Source organism: Pithys albifrons, chromosome Z, assembly GCF_047495875.1.
Source record: "Pithys albifrons albifrons isolate INPA30051 chromosome Z, PitAlb_v1, whole genome shotgun sequence".
Classification (NCBI taxonomy): domain Eukaryota; kingdom Metazoa; phylum Chordata; class Aves; order Passeriformes; family Thamnophilidae; genus Pithys; species Pithys albifrons.
In genome coordinates, this window is record NC_092497.1 from 56,002,260 (window position 1) to 56,014,358 (window position 12,099).

A 12,099-nucleotide genomic window follows, 5' to 3' on the forward strand; every position below is an offset into this window, starting at 1 on the left:
AGTAATAGATTCCTGTTGACCTGATCCTGAAGAAGGTCTTTTTGGCAAGACATAGCACACAGTTGGCCATAGAGAGGACACAGGGCACCTGACAACAGTGAACAGGCTGCCAGGAGAGGTGAACACTCCTTCTCAGCATTTGTTAGTTCATTTCTCAGGGAAGCATTTTCATGTGCAAGTGTGCTGGTTTGAAGGTGAACCAGCAGGGGAAATGAACTCACCACGAGAGAGATTATAAGTCAGAGCTAAAATTTAATAATAATATTACAATAACAACACTGACACACAAGGGAAATTGCTTTCAACTCACAATATCCCAGCAGTATAACCCAGTGTCCTGGGGCACAAACCCAAGGGGGTTTGTTTGCCCTTGTGCTGAGACCCCTGTGGTTCCCCCAAGTCCAGAGCAAAAGGAAAAGAAAAACCTGTTGGTGCAGGCGAGGGCTGTGGTCTGGGCGAGAGCGGTGATCTCCTGCTGTCGAGGTCCTGCTGCTGCTCTGGATCCGAAGAGAAGTTCCCGAGGTCTTCTTACCCACCAGTTATGTACCCTCAGGGAGCACTCAGTCCCTCCCCCTGGGCGGGGACTCACACAATGGGTGATTAACTCTGGGAGCCAGGGGGTGTTGAACTGTTGATGGCCCATTAGCAGCTCCGCCCCCCTCAGGCTGGGTGTGAAGGTGATAATGGCTCCCTGGGCAGCTGCTGCTAATGGCCCATTGACCTTGGGGAATGAATAGAGGGGGTAGAATACACAGCTTTGATCACCCCCACACAGGGTTAGCTGGTCCCTCCTGCTGAACTAGGACAGCAAGTTTCTGCTGATCTTCTTCAAGGGCATGTATGTTTTCCGTAGTTTTCTTTGCTTCCTGTTCCAGCAATATCAGCTAAAAGATCCAAACAAACAAAATCAGAAAAAAATGTGTTAACTTGACAATTTCTACCTAGACAGAAGCTAAAAGAAAATTATCTTCTCACATTCAAATAAGACATTAAAGTCAGAAAAATTGTTAGTAGTGATGATCAAAGTGTCTATTCTGGTAAACAGTTGGAGAATCAGATATGCGAAACCAAATCAGAAGGGTGAAGAAAATTTCCACAATCTTCAACTACAAACGGACTCCTGACTACAATCACTGGTACTGTGACAGACCAGAGGAGGTCCAACAGCACCTGGTTGCCCACAACAGAGATTCATGAGGTGACCAAACAATGGGCAAATACATGCTCCAATTTCAGAAAGAACATTGCTCTACAAAGCAGAAAGAAAGTAAGTGTAAGCAAGAAGAAAACTTAAGGAAGACTCTGGAACATAAAGCTCCAGAAATAGATTTTTCTGTGTGCTAAGACTTCCAATCCCTAAATCTGTGTCAAATACAGCATTCTTTGGGTGAAGTAAGTTGCAGTAAGCCTCAAATAACAAGGCATATCTATTTCCTCTTTTCACAACATTATTAACTGAAACAGGTTTCAAGAATACAACTGTAAAGAGAGTGAAAAGTAACTGGAGAATAACAGGGGTCATTTTAGATTGCTCTAAATGCACTTTCACTTTGTGATTACAAAATATCAGCAAGACACTTTCCAGACACATCACACAGAACCGTGGGAGAAAAATTTTGTTCTCCAGAAAGCACATAGAGCACACGTGACAACACAGCCCAAAATGCCATAATGGCTGCTACGTACATAAGAAGAGCCCTAGAGACCTCACAGTCTCAATAACAGCATTAGGAAGCAAGAAGCAGTAAGACACCAGCCCTACAAACACTGCCTACAATATCCACTCCCTTCCCTTTACTCCTCTGCTGCAAAAGGGAAATAGAAATGTACATCATATCTGCATAATCCAGATTTTAGATGACCCCTCCTTAGTAATTTTCACTGTCTGCTTGGGGTATTTATTAAATGAGGGGCAGATTTAAAACTGTTCAGTGTAACCACACTCTGTCCCTCACTCTGGCCAGAGGAGTGGTCGCAATTCAAGAAGAGCAGAAATGGCTGAAAGGGCTTTTCCCTTCCATGCATATGGAACTAACTATTTGGGCTGACAGATCTTGGGACTCGACTGCAGGATTGGCCTCATTGACGGAACCAGAACACAAACTGAAATCGTGAAGAGTGGCATATCTAAGTCTCTGCAGCCAGTTGGCTTTTTAAAGCAAGTCCTAAAACCTCAGGCATTTCTAGGCAGAAAGGCCATGTAAGATCACTCACATTAAAATCGCTCAGAAAAGTACAGATTCTCTCTCAAAGAAACGTGGGTATGATTTACAAAAATAGGTATTTCCTATGGTGTTTTGCATTACAAATGTCATCATGCAAAATTACAATTAAACAAAACACTCCCCACTGGCATTCTTTGAAATAGTACCTCCGAATCATAAACACAGAATTTCAAGATGGTATTCCTGGCGTAAGCGTATTTTGCTTGGAGTGATGGAGAAATAAAAACTTGCTCTATGGCTGTAAATTATTACGTTCCTTGAATTGCTTCACAGTAAGGCAATTTTTTTCTTACTTCGGTCTAATAATTATTAATTATTATTTATAATATAATAGAGGATATGATAATTATAATAATATCTTAATTATTGGACTAATATCAGATAGTGTTGCTACAATGTCCTGCACAGAAAGTGGAGCTTGGAGACTTCCTACAGACGTCAATCATCAAACTGAGCTGCAGACAAGCCATAATTAATGGTATTCAATTATTAACGTCCAAATTCTTTTGGAAAGAAGACAAATATCAGCTGTTTTAAACAAGAATGCAATGTGGACAAATGTCACTGACTTTAACAGAGGTAGCTGGTGCCTAAGGACACTTACCTTATCTTGAGCACTGTTGAAGTCCAAGACCAGGGCATCAATAGCGTCATACAGGAATGCACAGAGCTGTGCCTGAGATAAACTCTCCATGGCTCCTTTGGGCTGCCTTGGAAGCGCACACCTTTCTACCAAACACTGGCATAAGCTACAGAGGATGTGCATCTCCCCCTTCAAGGAAAAAGAAAAATTAACCGTATGAATTAAATGAATCAGAATTGTACCTGAGCACTGTTAGAAGCAAAAGTGATCCACCACATGTGTAGTCATGGAAGCAGCACGCAGCTGAAAACAAGGCCCACAAAGCTCATTCTCAAACCTTTATAAAGTTCCTCAATTTCTTCTTAGTATTTGCACTCATACATATGGAAGCCAGAGAGAAAAAAGAGGTTTTACAACATTTGTCTCATTAGACATAGTCTAAAAATAAAGTGCAGAAATAAAGGCCAGTCGTGCAGGGATCACAAACATTACCTGATAGAGATAAAACCCTCCATGCCATCAGTAGATGCAATTCATTCATCCATCTTAACACTCCCACAGACATTCAAACTGTACCCACTCTTAACATCTGCGCATTGAAAATTGTCTACAAATTAATCAAAGTAAATGAATGAGACATGGCCTGTGGGATTTAACTGATGAAGGAAAGAGAACACACTGATATTTTCGCATGGCTATAGTGAAGGCCAGCCTTTGGGGAAGAAAAATAAAAGCGGTCCAAACTGAGTAAACAAGATCCCGTTCAGGCACTCCTGCTTCTCTGAAAATACAAAAAAGTCTTCAGGAAAAATACAAAGGCATCCCAGGAATAAATATCTAATCTCCTAGGGGACTACTAATAAAACTCTCCAGGAAAACCTGTGGTGTGTTTTTCCTGTTCAAGATAGTCTCGTGGTTTGAAATTCTTTCAGTAAAACAATTAAAACAACTGGCTCTATGAATAAAAGAGTTCTTTTAATGGAGGTAATCTGTTGGTTTTTGTTTTTTTTATCTCTCAGTAACATAACGTTAATTTTGGGTATACACCCTTTGATGCTGTTTTCACTATCAGAAACCTTGCCCATGAACAGAATTTGGTCCTGCATTCCTGTCAGGTGTAACATACATGTTAGTAAGGAATACTCAATGCCAAGGGAAACTCCTATCACATCAGGAGCTGGCAAAGGCTAAGGCTTCTGGTAGAGAACATTCAGCTTGGCATTGTGTTTTGTAGCCATGAATAACAATAATTGCTGTCTGTAGTTAGGGCAGACAGTGGCTTTTAGCTCTTTGTTCCCCTTTTGTGCCTGATCAAACGACTTCTTCAAGTTAACTAGGCCTAGGTCTTCTAACATATGAATGTTTGCCTGGGAGAAGCTGTTATTCTCCCAGAAATCAAAGGGGATTTTGATTTTATTTTTTCTCACTTTGTTAATTCCCAATGGGCCTGAGCAGTGGATAACATTAAGACAATGCATGAAATAAGTCCATCAGCTGAACAGGAGACACCAACCAATGTGAAGCCCCTCTGATGTAGGTCTCTGCTCCTGCTCCCTGATATTTCCAATGCCTGCCAGCAGCAGGGAACAGACCACACTTCCCTTCCACACTCAGAGCTCCAAGAGAGAGAAGGGGAGACATTCCCATGTCATTCCCAAAAAACTTGTATATTGTTAAGCATAGAAACACTGCAAATGCTGCCACACAGTGACAGAAGAGAAGATTTTCTAGAGGGGGAGGAGGAAGGAACCCTCTGCTTTGCCACTTAAAACAAGCACATATCAAGCCTTTTTTTGCAGCCAAATACTTGCACTAAAGCCAAAAAGTTGTGTGAAATAGAAATAAAGAAGTCTACAAGGAGCTAAACAAATCTTGACAAAAAAATTTGGGTAGAAAGACACAAGAAATTGTCATCCATATCTACAAAATACCTTCTTCATTAGGGATGCAAACACAATTTACTCCTATTCACACTTTTAAAATAACTGCTTTCTGCAAATAACTCTATCACTTAAAATACATTCTCCAGTGAGCTTCTCCGAGGTATCAGCTGTATTTACTCATCTTTGAAAAAAAAAGGGAACAGAACTAAAATCCTAGTGGCAGGGTTCTTCCACAGCTCAGCACAGCAAATGCAGATTATTTTCACACTATGTTTCAAAAGGCTAAACAGAGAGTGCCCCAGGCCTTTTGTCTTACCATTGAACCTTCCTCCAGTAACACCCTGGAGCTGTCTCTGGCAAGGTCTTGTCTCCCAGAGAGGTCCAAGATGTTCTTCTTTTCCTCAGTCACCTCCTTCACTTGCTTGCTTGATGGGAAACGCTCTCTTGGGAATCTGGAAAGTTTCCACATTCAAACATTTTTATCAAAATTCCTTCTGTCAAGTATACTGTATACTTTTAAAAGATAGCCAATGGCTATGGACCATGTCACATTAGCACATTGTGTGGCTTCTGAAGTTGCTTGAATTTTTTCTTTAAATCAAGAAACATACATTTCCTCTAAGAAAGACTTTTCATGAAGTGGTTCTGTTCGTCTCAGTTACCAAGCCTTGGGGTAGATTTCCAGTCATGAATTCAATTGATTCTTTGGATATGGCCTCTAAATTACATCTAAGAAACAGGACACATGGACCAGCTCCTACACAAAGCAGCCAACTTATCAAAAGCAGGCACAGACAAAGTCATCAAACGCAATGAAAATTACATTCCCCAAGGTTACTGATCCTCGTATGTTGCAAAGAAGGAAAAGGGCACAGGAATCAGATGAGGCAGTACCCCACAGAATTCCCTCAAGGAAACTCAGGATACTCGTGTTCATCTCAGAAAAAGCTTGATCTTCACCACCTGTCTTGGTTGTGCTCTGGATACTTGGGTGTCTAGACTAAGAAAACTCAGGATAAGCTGCTTCTTTTCCCTCAAACAAAACCACCAATGCTTCAACTATGTTAACTTCCATGGAAAGGTCTGCATTCCATGAAATCCCAGAAGATAATTTGACTTCAAAACCTCAGTTGGCAGAAGCTGACTGGAGTAATTGCCTCAAACAACAGATGATTGCAAGAAGTGAAAAGCACTGTTTGTATGTGAGACAAAAACTATTCTCAGATCTAATTAAGAGACAGAACGGATGCTTTAAGTAGGCATAAATTCTTTTCTTATCCAAAACTAGTCTTTCAGAGACTTAGCTGGAAGATTCCTTCTTGTGGATTTTCACAAGTTTTAACTGACAGTACTGTTCTAAAAATGAAAAATGAGATCTTCTGGTCAAACTTGTAAGGTTCTAATGGCCTGGAAAATTCCTAAACAGATGTTTTAGCTACCATTAAAAATGCTGCTATCCTTTTATCTCTCCTACTGTCCCTTGTCTCTCAGAACACAGCTACGCTGACAGAACACAGCTACACTGACTTTCATTACACATTGACAAGAGAGAAGAAATTTTTCTAGACTGAAAACTACTCCATCAACAAGCATTAGTCAAAAAGACATAGAACTTGAGGATGCTGAATTTGGCTGGTCCAACCTGAAACAGAAAGACGAACCTTGGAATATTAAACCTTGGAAGAAGGGAAAAAATAATGCAGGAACAAACACTGGAAGAACATTAGTCCAAGAAAACTTTTAAGAATGAAGGGAAGAGAAAGAGCCTAATTGTAGTAGAAATTTTTCCATATTTTCTGGGAAAAACAAATATGGAAACCTGCCAGAAAGAGGGGGAAAAATATTCACACACTAAAATGCTCATAGGTGTAGGTTGTTACAGAAAACTCTGGATCCAACAATTGTTGTTCCAAACAAAGTTGTTTAGAACACAAAGCAACTTTCTTAAAACAAAACAACAAAAACCTAATAAAATGTCAAATCAATGGTACAGGCCTTCTCCAGTTCAAGGAAAATCAAATCACTTGGTATTAATTCAGTGTTGCCTGTGTTGCTGCCATGGAACTCATGTGGAAAGTAAAAATCACCAGGCAGTCCGAGGAGACTACAGTTCAACTAACTGATGTTATTTGATTGCCATAGAAAATCTTGAAATACACTAATTAAGTTTCCCAGCTGGCAAGACCAAATTCTTCCTGACGCATCACCTTAGATCACTGCCATAACGTATTTCAAACATTTTCACCACTTTTTAGCATGAAAATTCTTTCCTCCATAATCATGAATCTGGAATGACTCTCGCAGGCCACAAACTTCCTTCCTTGGAGGAAAACCAGTTTCTTGGGTTCTCCACTACTCCTTGTGTGCGTAAGTCAACATAAATACCTATGTTTACAGACCCATAGAATCCTAGACTGAAAGAGAGTCCAAGTTGGTCTTTTCCAGCCTGTTCTACTACCTCGAGTCTACTCCCATGCCCCCACTGTCCATACCACCCTTTTTTAATGTTCTTAAACCTCCTCTTCCCCCAAATTTCCCCAGCGACTATCCTTTATTGCACCTATTTCTCTAGTTCTCTGTCTTCCAACACCGTTCTCCTTTGTGACTTTTTCTCACCCCAGTATAGAATTGATTCAGCCACAGAAGAAGACTCAGTGCTGTGCATACTACATCCACCCAAGTACCAAAACTCCTCTTGCCACAGACACAGCAGATTGGGCTGGGCAGGAAAGGTATCCCATGTCACTTTATCTGCTCTCTCACACTGGACCCCTTTTTCTGATTTTTTTTTACCAATTAAAGATATCTCCAATTATTGAAAAGGGGAAAACAAAGATTATCCACTGTAAATGATTGGCAAGTTCCTGACAGGAGCCTTAGAGATTCATCTAGCTGACTGAAGTGGAGAACATGGTTCTCACAATAATACAAGCGGCTATAGAAAACCCATCTCTTCTAAACCTCTCAGGTGTGTTTTCCTACACTCCTCCCAAACATCACAAGAGACTGGACCCCATCATAATTAGTTTCAGTGTTTTAACTTTGGCAGATCACTTACTATTTCTACCCATGCACAATACCCATGGTTACTGCTATGGACCTGTTGTTAATGGATGGTCAGGTTCTGAACCCTTGCCTTGCTTTGGCAAATTGCATTCCATTGTTCTCTTTTCTGCTGCATGAAATTACAGGGAATGGAAAGCAGGAGTGGTACTCCAGCTGTCTACTGCCATTTGGCAATGGCTTTCAAGGGAAACTTACACATCTTTTTCTCTCTCCTGTGCACTCTCTGACTCTCTGAAATCTCTCCTGATATCTTTGGGCACTGAAAGAGCTTCTGCTGGGCTGCCTTTCTCGGCCTTCAAAGCATCTTCAAGTTCTTGAATTCTCAGCTACCAAGTGGTAAGAAAGCAATGAAAGCAAATTAGGAAAAGCTATCAAGGTCTTCAGTGATGTTGTCTGCTCTGTTCTGCTTTACAGCTAAGAATATTCCATAAATTCTCTATGGAAGGACACATAGAGAAAGCATAGAACACCTGCAAAAATGCAGTAATGCATACAGCAGAGATCAAAAGCTCTGCTGACCAAAGGCAGCTGTTGTTCTCCTTTGGTGGTGTCTGCATCTTCAGTTATTAATATTTCGGAAATCTTCCAGGGGAATTCAAATTTTGAAGTGGACTCGTGAAAGCGTGGAATTAACAATAAAGGCTACACTTCCACTCAGAGCAAAGCACACATGGAGCTTGTTCCTGCAGTTAACCAAGGGAGAAAACCTTGCCAGTTATTCATCCCCCAAAGAGAAATCCCTAACTTGAAGGAGTGTTCCCCTTCCAGTTCATTTGTAGGCTGCAAAAGTAGGGAGGAAATTAAGAAAATTAAATAATTTCTACTTCTTTAATCATTACTTCAACAACTTCAGTGCCCATACATCGAGAAGGCCATAAGAATAAGAAAATAACTGACTCATTTTGCCCGTTCACTCCAACTATTGGGAAACATTTCCTTTCCCCTCACAGTGTAAATGCTACTGGGCATTCTCAATCTTATGAATGTGACTTTTTTTTTTAACCATTGTAGTAACTTTAAAGTTGCCTGAAAAGAAGATACTCTTCTATTCTCTTCTTTGACATATTAAAATTCTGACACTCATTGCAAAAGTCTATTCAGAGTTTTCACTGAAGCAAGGAAGTGGTCTTAACATTTTTGGAAGATTAGGCCTTTACAACTCCAACAGTTTTGCTGTAAACTTCTAGAAAATATTTAATAAAATGTTTACCTGCATCATCTCTGCAGTGTGTTTGCATTCCAGTTGTGCTGCTCTCGCTGCTGCAACCTCTTCTTCCAGTTCTCTGTTTCTCTGTGTAGCTGCCTAGAAGTACATTTGGAAAGTATTGAAATCCAGAGGGACGTAACAAGACACAGAGATGACTCTCCTCATTCAGGATATTGGGACTCCACACATCAGCCTGTCATATGTGAAGTACTTTCACTTTGGAACTGGGAAAACTCATACCAAGAAATAACTCTAAAAACATCTTTTACATATCTAGAATATTAAAAAGAACATTTTCTATGTAGTTGAAGAAATGGATGTAGCATTATCTTCTTGAAGCACTTTTAATAATAAAAACTGCAGCTGGACTCTGAAAGCAAAAAGTCCAAGTTAAAAAAATGGATCTATTTCCTTCCTCTTTGCTTTTTCACTAAGGTTGTCACCTGAGGCAACAGAACCACAGCCTCTGGGTTCCAAAACACAATGGGGTATCAACACAGCATGTACAATTTCAGGGACGAGATAGAGAATTCCTCAAAAATACATTGGCTTTGGCACCTGATTTCCAGTTAAGGTGGAAACATCTCTGAGCTCTGTAATGTTTTAAAGCATGAATTGGGTTGTGGTTTGGTTGGTTTGTTTGTGGTTTTTTCTGGTTTGGTTGGTTGGTTGGTTTTGGTTTTTTTGTTTTGTTTTGTTTTTCACTGTTGGGTTCCTTCACCTGTAACTATTCTGTTATGTTTTTTGTCTACCAATTATCAGGAAGTTCTCTTTTAGTAAATATTCTGAATACTTTGCTTAGTTACTACATCTCATTTTACAGATGGACATAAACCTGTATGTGCATACACAGTTTAACCAAAATGGGATTAAACTGCTATGTCTTTCTTATCCATTCCTACAAAACTGAGGAAAGCAGAAAAATGACTATGCTAAGAATGTCCTTGGAAACTTGGAATGCCTCCAAAAAGTTCAGGAATTGGTCTATATTATTAATTAACTTTTTCTTTCTTTAATTTCTCCAGGTTGAAAAAATTCCTTTCAAGTTTCAACAAACACAAAGACAATCACCACATACACATGTCCAGAGAAAGGTTTGGACACAGGATTTCATTTGGAAAAACACTTTCAGCAAAAGCAGGAACTCCAGAACTGCTCTAATAGAAATTCCCATGTGATTTTAACTGTACTGTTTTCTATCCAAAAAATCTTTTCATTTTGACTGATGATTAAATTGAAAACAAAAAGGCACCCCAAAGTGACTCTGGGCTTCAAGTGACATCACCGAGATCAAGAAAAGTAGTTAATATTAGAAGTCGTTTAATACACATACACTGAAGATTGTATAAATACAAGTGAAGTCACTGAATTTGGGAAAGGAAAACTAAGCAGGAAGTGTGGGAAACTGCATTTTGACTAGAGGCACTCAAGTGAGAGAAACATTAACAGACATTCTAATAATTTTACATTTTGCATCATCTCACACACCCAGAGAAGACTTTGGAAACAGACCTCCACAAAAGGCCCACCAAAGAAAAAATCCAAAACAGCACAGAGCTTACCAAACTTACTGCACAGTAAGGTCGGTCAAAAGGCTTAACCTTTGCCTCATCCCACAAGTTTCATTGCTGAACCCACTTCAGAAGAAAGATTCAAAAATCCTGCACGAATACTGCCCCTACATTTCCACATTGGCAGCAGTATTTTCACATGACAGAAACCTTTTCCCAGCTGCTTTTCAAACCTCAGTCTCACTCAAACTCGCAGGATAAGCAGCATCCACCTGTGAAACTTCCTCTTATGTGAAAGAGATGTTGGATGTTTTGTTAATCAGGCATGTGGCATTCCAAGCCAGGCTAGGAGATTCCATCCCTTAAGAAATGAAATTGGTCAGGGTGTCAGTGCTTGCTGAGACTACTAGCAATGGTCACAAGGCCTTACTTGAAGCTCTCTCACGAGCTGCTGCTCTCGGTGAGCTCTGGACTCAGGGTCCAAGGGCTGGCCCCTCAGCCTGTCACTGGAGCCGCAGAGTTCTGCCTCCACAGCCCTCAATTTCTGCCACAGTGCATCATTGACATGCTAAAACACCCCCCAGTGCTTCAGTTAATAAGTCAGTAAAGATACTTTTTCGAGGTTTAGCAGTAGAGAGCTCAGCAGGGGAATGGAGCCTGAATCAGAACAGGTTATTAAAGTCTAATACATTAGCACATGTCATTGGAACTGTTTACCCAACCTCAGACCCTGTCTTTGCTCACCACCAGGTAACGTGTCTCGGCTCCAAAAGCACTGTGAATGTGACCTTCTGTGGTAATACTAAAATCAGCCATTTCCCTATAGGAAATCTTTCCCTAAAATGTACATTCCACCAATCTCCTCTCTTTCCCAGCTCAATGGAAACAGTTAAGTGTATTTGTGGAAATGATACATAGGGCTAGTATTTTGGTGTGGTTTTAATTGCTAGAACTTCAAATAAAATCAGACATTTTAGAAACAGCCTCACAGACTAAGTAATCTTAATTTCTGCTCCTTTGAAAAGGATTTTCTTTTGTCTACAAACTGAATTACTTTTAAAAAATGAATGATGAAGTCTGCATTACAAGGAAATAACTGAGCTGCTCCTCAACTCAATTTCTGCACTCAGAACTTGAATCAAGCTACAAGTTGGGATAATTACTGACATTATTGAACTCAGCAGCTCTGTGGAGTCACTGCTATAAAATCCCTTTAGTCCATATCTATGCAGACTAAGCTGAAGAGAATCCTCTAACTCTGCCTGTACAGCAAGCCAGGGAACAGGTTTCTTCCCATCAGTGTGCAAAACAAAATTCTGACCATTTTCACAGAAATAGAAAACAACTTCCACTCTCTCCACACTGGAAAGATATCAAAAGATTTGTCCCTTCAGGTTTGTCTTCCACATACAGAAAAAAGTGAGCTGGGAAAAGCGAAGTAAATAACACATAGTGTGCTGTAAAATACTTAAACCATTCAAGACTTGGACATGTTTTCTACTGGGAATGTGATTACCATTAGCAGACTAACATTGCCATGAATGCATTAAGCTTGTCCAACAAGTCAGCAGGGCTTGTAGGATTTCTGAACTTTGCAGAGGTGGTGTGGCCGTGTAAGGCCACC

The 12,099-nt window shown here is 40.2% G+C and overlaps 1 long non-coding RNA gene across 1 annotated transcript; it reads right to left on the reverse strand.

Annotated features, from left to right (window-relative positions):
* Nucleotides 1-696: 696 nt before the first annotated feature.
* LOC139684949 (uncharacterized) lies at nt 697-9,056 on the reverse strand. The gene is made up of 4 exons (XR_011700002.1): nt 8,968-9,056; nt 5,008-5,143; nt 2,830-2,997; nt 697-884 (listed from the first exon to the last, which is right to left on the reverse strand). It is a non-coding gene; the product is annotated as an uncharacterized lncRNA (long non-coding RNA).
* Nucleotides 9,057-12,099: the final 3,043 nt, after the last annotated feature.